Source organism: Strix aluco, chromosome 6, assembly GCF_031877795.1.
Source record: "Strix aluco isolate bStrAlu1 chromosome 6, bStrAlu1.hap1, whole genome shotgun sequence".
In the NCBI taxonomy this organism is placed as follows: Eukaryota; Metazoa; Chordata; class Aves; order Strigiformes; family Strigidae; genus Strix; species Strix aluco.
In genome coordinates this window covers 27,592,549-27,605,540 of record NC_133936.1, presented here as the reverse complement: position 1 = coordinate 27,605,540, position 12,992 = coordinate 27,592,549, and positions in this window count along the sequence as shown.

Genomic DNA, 12,992 nt, shown 5'->3' with positions numbered 1-12,992 from the left:
TAATATAATCAACTTAAGCTGGTAAGCATGACACTATTTCTTTGGTCTAGGCCATAACTCTAGCATTGTTTTATACATGCAGTGATAAATGCAGCAAAGGCTATAAGGTTGGAATATTGATTTAAGCCTGAACTTCTTCAGCATTTGTAGAGTGCTCGGTTTCATGACTCTTCCTTTGGCCAGTTGGATATAGAGGAAATTCTCAAAATTCATTCAGAAACATCAGATTCAAGTTTCTGATTTCTTCTCAACTGAACAGGGAGAAGTTTTATAATTGTTGCATTTTCATTTTTATAATAATTGAATATTTATATGGTATTTGAGTGGAGCTCTATATTACCATTGTACAATTCTAATATGGTGCTCTCTGTGACAGCAGAAAGATTTGTGCCCTGGCACATATCAGACATTTAAAGCTTTGATACTGAAAGCACTGTTGCCACTGTGATTCCACCCAAATAGACCCAAGGAGGGATGTAAGCATAGCTTAGAGAGCAGCACTGAAAGTGCAGCGAGGTCATGACAAAGCTTTCTTCCTGCTTCTGTTTCCAGCAAATCATCACTGGATGTACTACAGGCTTAAACCGTAACAAGAACATATTTTGAAGGACAAAATGTGCACTACGACCATTTCTCTGTCCTCTGGTTGTCTTATGGACAGCCCCTCATCTCATTAGTTATTCTTCATATCTAGGTAAGGAGTTTCTCAGTGTTTATATAAGGCTACAGTAGTGTCCAACACTATACATCCATGGATTCAGTATATGGAGAGCAGCTGCAGAAGAACAATTTTGAACCCTCCAAGATTTATATTCTGATCTCAAGAAGGTACAGAAGATTGGGTTTTGATCTCCTGTGGGGCACCTTCTTTTTTTATGTGCATGTTCATCTTAATATGTAGTCACAAATATATCTGTATTTAAGCCAGTTTTTTAAATACCATGGGAAATGGATTCAGACCAGTTCCCACAGACTCAATAGAAATGGTAAATTAGGAACTGGGAAGAAATCCAATGTATATGAATTATGCTTCTTCACTTCTGCCAGTTTCCATTTACAAAGAGCCAGAGCTGATGATGACACTCTGAAGACTGAAGAGTCTAGCACTCCAGTGAATCTACCTTATCTTCTGTCTCCATATAATTATTATTGCTAGTTCTTACAAAATTTTACCATAGTAATGCAATATGAATAATTAAAGAAAATGTAGGAAAATGTACAGGAAACTTTGCAGTCCACATTAAGTTGTCCAGAAACATTTTCCCCATTGCTGTTGTTCAGCAGTTCTTTTGTACCCTGAAGTGCAAGCATGAGGATTTATATTCCTGCCAAAATTCTTGAATACTATGATTCTTCACATTACAATTTTAGATATCCATAGAAATAGCTTATCCCAAACCTTGTCCATCTCCTCATCTTCATGATATCATATTATTGATATGATTAGACAATGGTTAGACAGTGGAATAGGCTGCCCAGGGAGGTGGTGGAGTCACCATCCCTGCATGTGTTTAAGGGTCGTTTAGATGAGATGTTGGGGGATATGGTGTAGGGGAGAACTTTGTAGAGTAGGGCTGATGGTTGGACTCGATGATCCCAAGGGTCTTTTCCAACCTGAATGATTCTATGATTCTATGATATGTAAACAAGATCCATTGACCAATGCTGTTTTGCATGAGAACATTTCTCAAACATGAAATGATTTGTAGTCTGCCAGAGAAATATTTCTGCTGCAAGCACACAACCTCAGGGGCAGCTTACTAGGTGGAGGTGAGAGGGATACAGCCTTTGAACAGGTTCAGCAGCCCAGAGCTCCTTGTGCATCAGCATTTGCCCTTCTCACGTGCCTTCAGAGCAGGCTGCAAAAGACATTGTACTTTCAAAGCTATCTGACCAAGAAAATCGTTCAAAAACCTTTTGAAACCTCTTCTGTGATAGTAAAATATTAACTTAATCCTTTAATTATAAATTGAATTGGGGATACGGTTACCCAATTTGAATCTGAAATATAACATGTGTAAGTGTCTAACAACTGCTTTTACCCGAGAACCTGTTGATCAGTTTCAAAGAGTCAAGAGCAATCAGCAATCTGTTTTTATCTCATTTGGTTTGGAAACAGTGTTGTGACATCTGCTGACCTTTTAAATAGATGGTATATTATAATGACTGAACGAAAGAAAACATGCATATTGTCTGTCTGAGCAAAACAGCTAAACCTTAGCGTTAATCATCTTTTAGTCATCCTTGTGATCTCCAGATGTTAATGTTTAAGCTTAAAAGTCTACCAGCAGCTGACACTTTTATGATACTGCAAGGCTCATACCTGGGTGTGAAGATCAGTGTGTTAATGAGAACACCAGAGAAAGACTTCTGAATAGTCTGTTACCACTGAATCTAACTCTATATAAGTTCCCTATGATACGGCTTATTTTAATATGAACCCAGAATGAAAATAATCTTTCATATGTTTTCTTAGTTACATACTTGGTTCTTGTACAAATGCCAAATGTTTTAATGAGTTTTCTCATTTTTATGAGCCTTTTTACTTCTTATTGTGAAGCTTTGCTGAGACAAACCTCAGACTATGAAGAAATCACTAGTCTTAAATATCTTCACGTAAACTGAATGACTGGTGTTAAAGCTTTTGTAACTACAGATCCTTTGAAGAATAATTTTTCCAAAATCTGATAGTGAAATAGAACCTGTGGGACCTGTAGTCCAAGGGCAATGTAATATTTGAAGTGTAATATTGGAGGTGTAATATCTGAGCATAACTACTGACAGCCTCTCACCTGAAACATGACCGATGTCAGAATTCCACAGTGCACTCCTAGTTTTAGTTCATCTGTTTAACATTAACTAAATTAAAAGACATCATCAAAGCCTCCAGGCATTGTATGTTTTTTTAATAACAGATAACTATTATAATGGATTTGACATTGTAGACTGAAAGTCTTCCTAGACTTTCTTCTAGAATTTCCCTAGAATCACTCATATCTTCAGAAAAAAATGAGACAGCATATACAGAAAATCTGTAAATTGCCTTCAAGCTTTTAGCCAAAATTTAGCCATCTCTTTTTTAAAGCTGCTATTGTGCCAGTGTTTTGGAAGATACCAATCTCTAGCATAAGTAAGATCATATTAGAACATCATTGTTCAGCTTTTAACTTATGTGGAAACACTGTGAAATGCTTTACAAATGAGGAAACAGTCTTAACGTATTTCCTACAGATGTTATTAGTAAGGAAACCAGCAGTTTATACAAGCAAAAGTTTTTTAATGCTGTGTCTTTACAGTATAAGCAGAGTCCAGGAATTTACACTCATGCTTACAGAACCTAGTATAAGATCCCTAGCTGAGAAGATTACAGGTAGCTTCCAGCACAGATAAAAATATTTGCCATGAAATGGGTTTCGGACAGTGGCCAAGGGTCCTGTGTAACAGCACAGAGTCTTCTGCTCTCCCCTGTTGATATGTGTGTTTGTGACTGGGTACAGAGGTGCTACCCAGCAACCCAAGGAACTGCTGGGAAAAAGGTGGCATCAGAAAAAAAGTAAAGCAATCTCTATCCTCTTCTGCCACTGAAATCACTGGAGCTGGCTAGAAAAATAATGCTATTGCTAACAATCTATTCCATGTGGCAAAAAGGCCTTTTTCCTTTGAGCTCCTGTTTCTATGATCTCCAGGGGGGAAAAAAAAAAAAAAAAAAAAAAAAAAAGGAATGTCCTGTAGAAAGAAAAAGAGCCTATCTGGGGATCCTGGAAGCAGAAGGAAATGCGATCATGAAAAAAGATAAATCAATTTAATTTGAGAAGACAAAACTGCAGGCAGGAAACAGCAACACAAAATGACTGCAAAAAGAGTCTATTAAAGCTTTTATGGTAACCTTTGGAAAGTGTCCATAACAGTAGGCTCCAAGATGGGCTTTTAAACCTTTTGAAGTTTTTTTAATCACTAGTCATAAGAGTTTCCCAGTATTTACTTTCTGAAATTCTTTTTGATAGTTGTAGGAGAGGATTCATCAGGATATGTTAAACCAAGGTGTGCAAATACTTCTGAACTTAACCATGTCAGTAGCAAATTAAGAGCTCTCACACTGTGAAAGCAAACCTTGTGGCTCAGACAAAAAGATATGATAATTCAAGCTCCAAAGACTGGTCAAATAAGGAATATAAACATGTTTTATGTAAGTCTCTTTGTATAACTTAAAACTTCTGCTCATCTCTCTGCCAATGCATCCTCTTCCAGGAATATGAAATTGAGATCTTCCAAGTTTGGCTTTCATGTTTTTAGCAGCTTTTTACAACTGGATCCGACATCCAAACTGATACCATAGCTCTGTTTTTCTTCACTGGGTTACTGCAGACTGATGACAGATTGAAAAACAGCTTTATATGGAAAGAGTTTCAAAAAGCCTCCCAAACTGTTAGCAATTTATTTATTTTTCTCCTTACTGTGGAAATGTTTTGGCTCTGTATTGCAAGGTAGCATCTTTAACTGACATCACTCAGCCAGTTTCAGGCCATTTGGTTCTACAGGGAAGCTCTAGCAGCTCTCTGAGCAAGCTCCAGAAAGGGACCCCTTGAACACACAAACATTAACATTCACATCTTCATAGAGTCCCTGTTATTTTCTCAGTAGGATTAAGATTTAGACACTTCAAATCACCTGACAGGAGTCAGAGAGGAAAGAAATATATAGTAGGGCAATACCTATGCAATCTATACCCATACCATGTAGTCAAAAGCAGTCTCGTGAAATCCAGCCATTGCATGTGCTCTTGGTGAACCCGAGCCCATTCCCTCTCTGCCTGCAACATAGCCTTTTTGTTCCTCTTTTCTGTTGAACTTGTTCCCATGGCACCTGACAGAGTACTGGCCCTGAGCAAGGATGAGAGTTGTGGAGGGGAGGAGCAGTTGGGTGGGAGAGTTCCCCCTCCTAGGGAGCTCTATGAGTTGCTTAACTTGACAGCCATGTAGCTGATGGCTGCACAGCTCCTGCCTTGGAGCCAGGCCAGAGAGAGACACAGGAACAGTTACTGTTTCATTTCTAGTGACAAAACAAAAGGTAAGTCAAGATCCCTGTGTGCAAGATGCTGTGCAAATAAAACACTGCTTCTGACCCTAATAGCAAGTAGGTACCATATATAAAGCCAATCCAAGGGGATGTAGTAGCACTTTCTAGACCTTTTTATGAGAATGTGAGAGGTTTTATCCTCAGTTGCCCAAAAGGGGGATTTTGAAGAAAAAGTAACCAAAGAAATGGGCATATGCACAAGTTAATTTTTAACCACAGAGAGTTAAAATTGACCACAGGAAACAAGACACCAATGATTCAGGTAACCTCAAAGTTAAAAAATTAGACTCCATCTCAGATCTAATCTCTGTAAAGACAGGTGACTGGTAGGCTGGTGTTTTCTGACCTCATGCCCATGTTGAGCTTTCAGCTTGCAAATGTAAAGACACTCTTGGCATTTGCAGTTTAAATTCTGTGGTGTGGCTAAGATTTAATTCCAACAGGCTGGCCATTTTTCTTCTTTCTTAGCATTATCTATATCTGTGCATATCTTATAGGTTAGTAGTATGCTATTTTCATTCATTTTTGTATTCTACCATCAATATGTTTAGTATAGTTCCTTTAAAGCCAAATCTTTGAAAAAATTTGTTTCTCTGGAGCTTGATTTTTTGACATTCATCTCTTTCTCTGGGAATCAACATGTAATATATTAATTCATTTTTAAGCTCTTCATTTTATTTAAATACTCTCATTTTGCATATGCATGAAAACAACAATTTTCAATAACAGATAGGCTAAGGCAGGCGTGTCTTCCTAAAGAAGTGACAAGTCCAGTGCAGTGGTCCTGTTTCACGCCACCAGCACCAGGGAGCTGCTCAAAATCCCCTGAAAGTTGGCAACGCTCATCATAGGATCATAGAATCTTTTAGGTTGGAAAAGACCCTTAAGATCATCGAGTCCAGCCATAAATACTGGCTACTTGGCATGGTGGTGACAGTTAGAAGGACACTGCATCTGAACTGAGCTTCCTCTGGATGAAAGTTGCTTCTGCTGGTCATAGGAAGGAAACTAGCTTTGCCTGGTGTCAGGAAAAGCAACTACAATTTAAAAGGTAAATAAAGACAAAGTACATAAGTGGTGATGGGTAAACATCTTAAAAGGTCACAAGTCAGAGCTGTGCAGACAGAAGATGCACAAATGTAGCTTCCTGAACCCCTTTGAAACTGGAAATAATCATAAATAACTGTCTCCGCACATACTCTTCCTTCTGTGTGACTTCCCAGTTAGCCAGAGCCACTCCTTGCTATGCACCAGTCAGCTAAGCCACCGAATAAATTGCTTGTCTGATGTGTCTAACTTACCCTGAAAACTCTCACCCTTGCTGCTGGGTGGCCCATGGCCTCTTCAGATCTGGGATGCATCACTGCATACTGAATTTCCTGGATTTAACACCAAAATTTAGCCACTGACATTCACAAAAGTGTCTGTGACCCATGTGAAGAAACTTAGAGAAATAAGTTTCTGAAGACAAGGAAATAACTGGTAGAGAAGGAGCTTGATCCTGCAGGGCATGAATGAGGATTATTGTGTACATTTCGACAAGGCAAATGTAATGAACAGAATAAGAAGGCATGGACTAACTTATTCTTGCATGATTGCCCCTTCATAGCTTCCTAATGATGCATGACCATGATTATCAGAGGCAGATGGAAGAACGCACAGCTAAGCATTCATCTGCGCAGAGAGGATCATGGTTCAACGCATGGTTCCCTAAATGTGCTTATTCACTGGCCACAACTTGAACTTCTTTTAACCTGCATGCTGGCAAATAGGCGGGTGGAGCTGAGATTAACTTCTGTTTAGGGCACAGGGATCTATTTCATCCACATGTGGCCTGAGGTGCAAATCATCGTGTCCCCTGGGACATATCACACAAGGAGCTGCTGGCTCAGAGAAGACAGGGTATGCCATCAGCCATGTTCCAGCCTCAGAAAACACTGATTACACATCAGATTTGCAAGTAAACAAGACCAGTGTAACTGTCATTTTTCAGATGAACTGTACTTATGCATATGCACATACTGAAGTACCCTGCTGAATAAGATAGACTCCAGCATGTACTTATTCATAAAAGATACATTAAATTATTTCAAGTAAAGGATGATTCCAGATAAATTTAATTTTTAGATCTTTTACCATCCAACATACAATTTTAGCCATTTTTTACTGCATAATTCCTACTAAAATAATGCATGCTTTTGAAAGTTTTATTTTCATGTAGTAGTTCACATAAAAGGGCTCGAAAACTTCCAGACAAAACTGCCCCTTTTCAGCAATTCATTGAATCATAGAATGGTTTGGGTTGGAAGGGACCTTAAAGATCATCCAGTTCCAACCCCCCTGCCATGGGCAGGGACACCTTCCACTAGACCAGGTTGCTCAAAGCCCCGTCCAACCTGGCCTTGAACACTGCCAGGGAGGGGGCAGCCACAGCTTCTCTCGGCAACCTGTGCCAGTGTCTCACCACCCTCACAGGAAAGAATTTCTTCTTTACATGTAATCTAAATCTGCCCTCTTTCAGTTCAAAACTGTTACCCCTCATCCTATCCCTACACTCCCTGGATGCAGAGTCCCTCCCCATCTTTCCTTTAAGTACTGGAAGGCCGCTATAAGGTCTCCCCAGAGCCTTCTCTTCTCCAGGCTGAACAACCCCAACTCTCTCAGCCTGTCCTCACAGGGGAGGTGCTCCAGCCCCTCATCACCTTCGTGGCTTCCTCTGGACCTGCTCAAGCAGGTCCATGTCCTTCTTATGTTGGGGGCCCCAGGGCTGGGTACCCTCTTGTGGCAGCACTGCAGGTGGGGTCTCATAAGAGTGGAGTAGAGGGGGAGAGTCCCCTCCCTCAACCTGCTGGCCACACTTCTCTTCATGCAGCCCAGGATACAGTTGGCTTTCTGGGCTGTGAGCGCACATTGCTGGCTCATGATCAGTTTTTCATCCACCAGTACCCCCAAGTCCTTCTCCTCAGGGCTGCTCTCAATCCATTCTCCGCCCAGCCTGTATTTGTGCTTGGGATTGCCCCAACCCATGTGCAGGACCTTGCACTTGGCCTTGTTGAACTTCATGAGGTTTGCACGGTCCCACCTCTCCAGCCTGTCCAGGTCCCTCTGGATGGCACATCCCTTCCCTCCAGCATGTCGACCACATCACACAGCTTGGGGTCATTGGTGAACTCACTGAGGGTGCACTCAATCCCACTGTCCATGTCACCAACAAAGATGTTAAACAGCACCAGTCCCAGTACTGACTCCTGAGGAACGCCACTCGTTACTACCACCACTCTTTAAGTGCGACCATCCAGCCAATTCCTTATCCACCAAGTGGTCCATCCATCAAATCCATGTCTCCAATTTAGAGATGAGGATGTTGTGCACGACAGTGTCCTGCACAAGTCCAGGTAGAAGACGTCAGTTGCTCTTCCCTTATCTACCAGTGCTGTAACCCCATTGTAGAAGGCCACCAAATTTGTCAGGCATGCTTTGCCCTTAGTGATGCCATGTTGGGTGTCACCAATCACCTCCTTATCCTCCATGTGCCTTAGCATAGTTTCCAGGAGGATCTGCTCCATGATCTTGCCAGGCACAAGGGTGAGACTGACTGGCCTGTAGTTCCCTGGGCCTTCCTTTTTTCCCTTTTAAAAAATTTGGGTTACGTTTTCCCTTTTCCAGTCAGTGGGAAATTCACTGGAATGCCAGGACCTCTCAAATATAATGGATAGTGGCTTAGCCACTTCAACTGCCAGTTCCCTCACGACCTGTGGATGCATCTCATCAGATCCCACGGGCTTGTGCACCATTCCAAAACTCCAGTCATAGAAGCCATCCCGCTACATCTCTGTGATGCCAATAAGATCACAGCCCTGCAGGCATATGCACATTTCTGACTCCACATGTTTATTCCCCATGTCCTCAGCTTGCTCTGTTTCCTCAATAGCACTGAACACTTGACTTGGAAGGTAGATATGAGAAAGGGAAAAATACCCCTATGCTGAAATACTGCTTTCATTGATGTGAAAACTTGGAAATTAAGCAGAGTGCCAGAAGGTAGGGATAGATTCTAAAGCTAAATGCTTTCCAGTACTTTCAAACACAAATATCTGTTAGATGAAAGCACAAGACAAGAAAAAGAAAAGACCATATGGTTTCAATGCTGTCCATGTGAAAACAATGACACTCTTAAAAACAGTTAACTGATGATCTTTCTGAATTAGATCAGACATCTTCCTGTCACTGAGGGGAAGAAGACACAATAGTGCATGCTGCTTGGTATATATTGCAGAAAAGAAAATCCTTGGATGAAACATCTTATATAAGTAAATAAGTTATTTTACTGGTTCTAATAGCTATTTTTATAGGTATTTATGGGTTTTATTGGTTGCTTGGGAGGAGGGAGAAACGAGATAAAAGAACTATAGAAATAGACATTTGATGTCCCACAAGCTGTGTAAACGTTTTATACTTAAAACAAATGGATTTTAAAGGTTTTAAATATTAGTTTTTCAACAGAACCTTTACAAGAAGATTTTTCTGGTTTGGGGTCTCGTGATATCTAATGAAGAGTTCACAAATCTCTGCTGCCTATCTCTGAGTTTGACATGTTAAAAAACATTGATTGATCTCAGATTCCTTGCCTAATGCAAAATTCCCAAATGGAATTGTTAAGTAGATTACAGATAGAAAAGCACTGGACAAGGTTTCTCGGGCAGCCAGACAAGACTGCACTGGATCAGGATTTTTCAGATTTTAGAAGGTAATGGTGACCCAGATGTGATATCTCTGGATCAGCTGAGCTCCTCTGGGAGGCAGGAAGAAAACCTGCACCTGATTTTGAGTGTTTTCTCTTAATCCCCTGCAACCTTGTAGCTGTCTGCAGGAACTGCTAAGCCTTCAGTGGTTATGGCATTGGCTTGTCTGGGGGTACTGGAGTCACTTGCAACCACTACTTAGGGCTTGCTTTCACTCTTCTACCTTGAGAAAACTGGTCTGCTGCTGAATCACTCTGGTATAAAATACTGTGTGAGCCTCTTCTCATCACCTTGGGAATTACAATCCACAGTATGAGAACCTCTGACCTTGTCAAGCATATTGATATGATCCTCCTGTGTTTTACACTGTGTACAGGATTGTATCAGAAGTTTGGAGCCTGATTTTCCAACCGCAACCAATGTACAAGTGAACCAGGTGAAATCACTTGTAGATTTTTGATTCACACCTGAGGGCAGTGCAAGGGCTCAGGCATACGCTGCTGCATGACTACAGTTTGACAGAGACCCTGCTGCTGCTGTCAGCCTTCTCAGCCCATTCATTCTCCAATGTCATTCACATCATTTTTCCTGTAATGCTGAAGGGCAAATAAAACTGCATGCACCCAGCATAAGCACTGAGGTTTTGCTTTGCATAGTTATCCACCAAACCTTTTGGCTGCCTTCAGTCATTGTAAGTAAAATATGGAATTCCCAACATTTGGTGTTCAAAAAGATTCCACAGCACTTTTTGTTGGGAAGAGAGGGAAGCAAAAAAACCTCAAACTGCCAAAGAAAAAAACACTCTAAAAGCCCAGAAGCATCAGTGTAGTGTCTGGGCCAGATTTCTGGATCCAGTTTTTCCTTGGGAAACTAGGTTTACATGTTATCTATATTCATGCTATTTACAATATCAACTGGTAACACACATCCATTATTATAGCGGCATGTGCAGCTATGTGCACTGCTGAGAGGATAGAAGTAAAGAGGTTGCAAATGCAACATAATTCTTAGCTATTTATTGTGTTAGGATTACATGGTAAGTCTGGGAAGTGGAGAGGAATGTAAAAATTATTATCTTTATCTCCATATGCAACTCACTGTTTACCTTATGCAGATATAGCTATTGTTATTTTTCATTTCTTATGGATTAGTCAATAATCTCCCAAAGGACAGTAAACCACAGCAGAATCAACTTAGTACTACAAACTGCACTACTAATGATCTGAACATTTACTTTGGTGTTTCCTTATACAAGTCATTCTTTTGTAACAGGAAGTCCCATGTTAAAAAAGGAAAATGTTAACTGGAAAAATACAAACTGCTCTCTGTTTTGAGAAAGACTTTGAAGTCCTTGTAGAGTAGCAAAAGGATGTGGCTTCAGTTTCTTCCCATATCTGAATGTGGGAACTATAAATAGTGAGTAAACTGAAGCACTTAAAAAAAAAAAAAAAAGGAAAAAAAAAATGATATGCAAGAATAGCACATGATCAGGAAATGAAAAGGGACTTTACATCTTGACACACGCAGTCCTATCTAGGGGAGCTACCTTGATCACTGAGCAAAGATCAGAGCCAAGATGTATAAAAGAAAAAGCTAAACTGCTCTCATGATTACCATAACACATACTTCTTTTTCTCTAAGTGATCTTTACTTATTACCTGAACATAAACTCATTACTTTAAAATTGCTTTATGGAAAATAGAAGTTTTTTTATCAAGAGTCTGAGGTTTTCAACTCATAGAGTGTCTATGGGTCTTTTATGCTGGACATAACAGGAAAATGTCCCCTGATCAAAGCATAGTTACAGCAAGAATGACACAAGCCCAAACCACTCATAGGAGGTGAAAACATAAGACATACTTCGAGGCTCTATTTCTTTCTTAAACACAGCAGCTAGGTGAGCTTAATCTGTTCTCAGATAGAGTGAAGCTGTGATGTGAAAACTGAAATGTTGGATACTTCTAGGAAGTGACCATTAACTTGTTCTCTGAAAAAGATTTTCCATGTCCTCTATGTATGCAATGTGAAAGTAATACCCCTTGCATTTCTGGGGTTTGCCTGAGTCTTGTTCTGAAATTACCTCCTTTTTTAATCTTTATTTTGAAATGCTGTCCATTTCTTAATGTTGAATTCTTACAGTTCTTTTTTTGTTCCTCTCCTTTCACTTTAGATATAAAACCAAAACATTATACTTCAGACATCTAAACCCAAAGCCTTCAATAAAATACATGAGGTTTTAAATAATGCTTGCTTTTTGTTTTAACTTTCTCTTGTCCTCTAAAGCACTTGCCTTTTCCATGATGCTGATTATCTTTGAATTTCCAAAGGGCCCATCACAAAGGGAGCTCTGAGTCAAAGGAGAGCAGCCTTCTCCTTTTTACAGGATGGTATCTGAATGAAGTTGAGACTTTGAAAGATGATCATTCCATAAGTTTGCCCTGACAACTCTTCAGCAAAGGGATTATATCCATGGCCTTGTATTGAAAAGATGGTGCAAATGCTGCCATTAAAAACGTTAATCCTTCCTAGCAGCTGAATTTATATAGGGAAACAGCCCTTGCGGTAGCAGGATCTCTTACAGAGCTTACTTTTAGGTGAGGAATGCTGACAGGGAATTTTGTTCTCCGCTGTGGTGACTCTGCAGTGGAAGACCATGGTGTGTATTCCACTATGTTCAGAACAAGTTGGATTTCCTCCTCTTTTAACTGGAGTGTCTGGATATTGAGGTGAAAAAAAGACAGGTTCATTCTAGCTAGCTCTTACTCCAAGTTAGCATTTCTTGATGAATTAAGGAGAAGCAGGAAAATCCCAGTCCGTGAAAAAAATCTTACTGGCATAGTGCAAAATCAGTTGGATTTGGGTACATGCATTTATCTGACTCCTTTGAAAACCCTGTCTTAACCTCATGGAGTGTCAGCAATGTAGGAATAAATAAAAGAAATTAAACAGAGTAGAGACATATGCAACAAATTGAAACAGAGAATAAGAATCAGACTCTTCTTTGGAGGACAGTTGTTTTGTGCTGACTAGTAAGTCACAGCCCATGTGGTTCATTCCTGATTAACCAGAATTTCCTACTGATATGGACTTGATTGCTTTTTTTGGTATTTATAGGCAACAAACAGAACACCTGAATAGGGACTGCATTAAATTAAGACACTGGATAAATGCTAT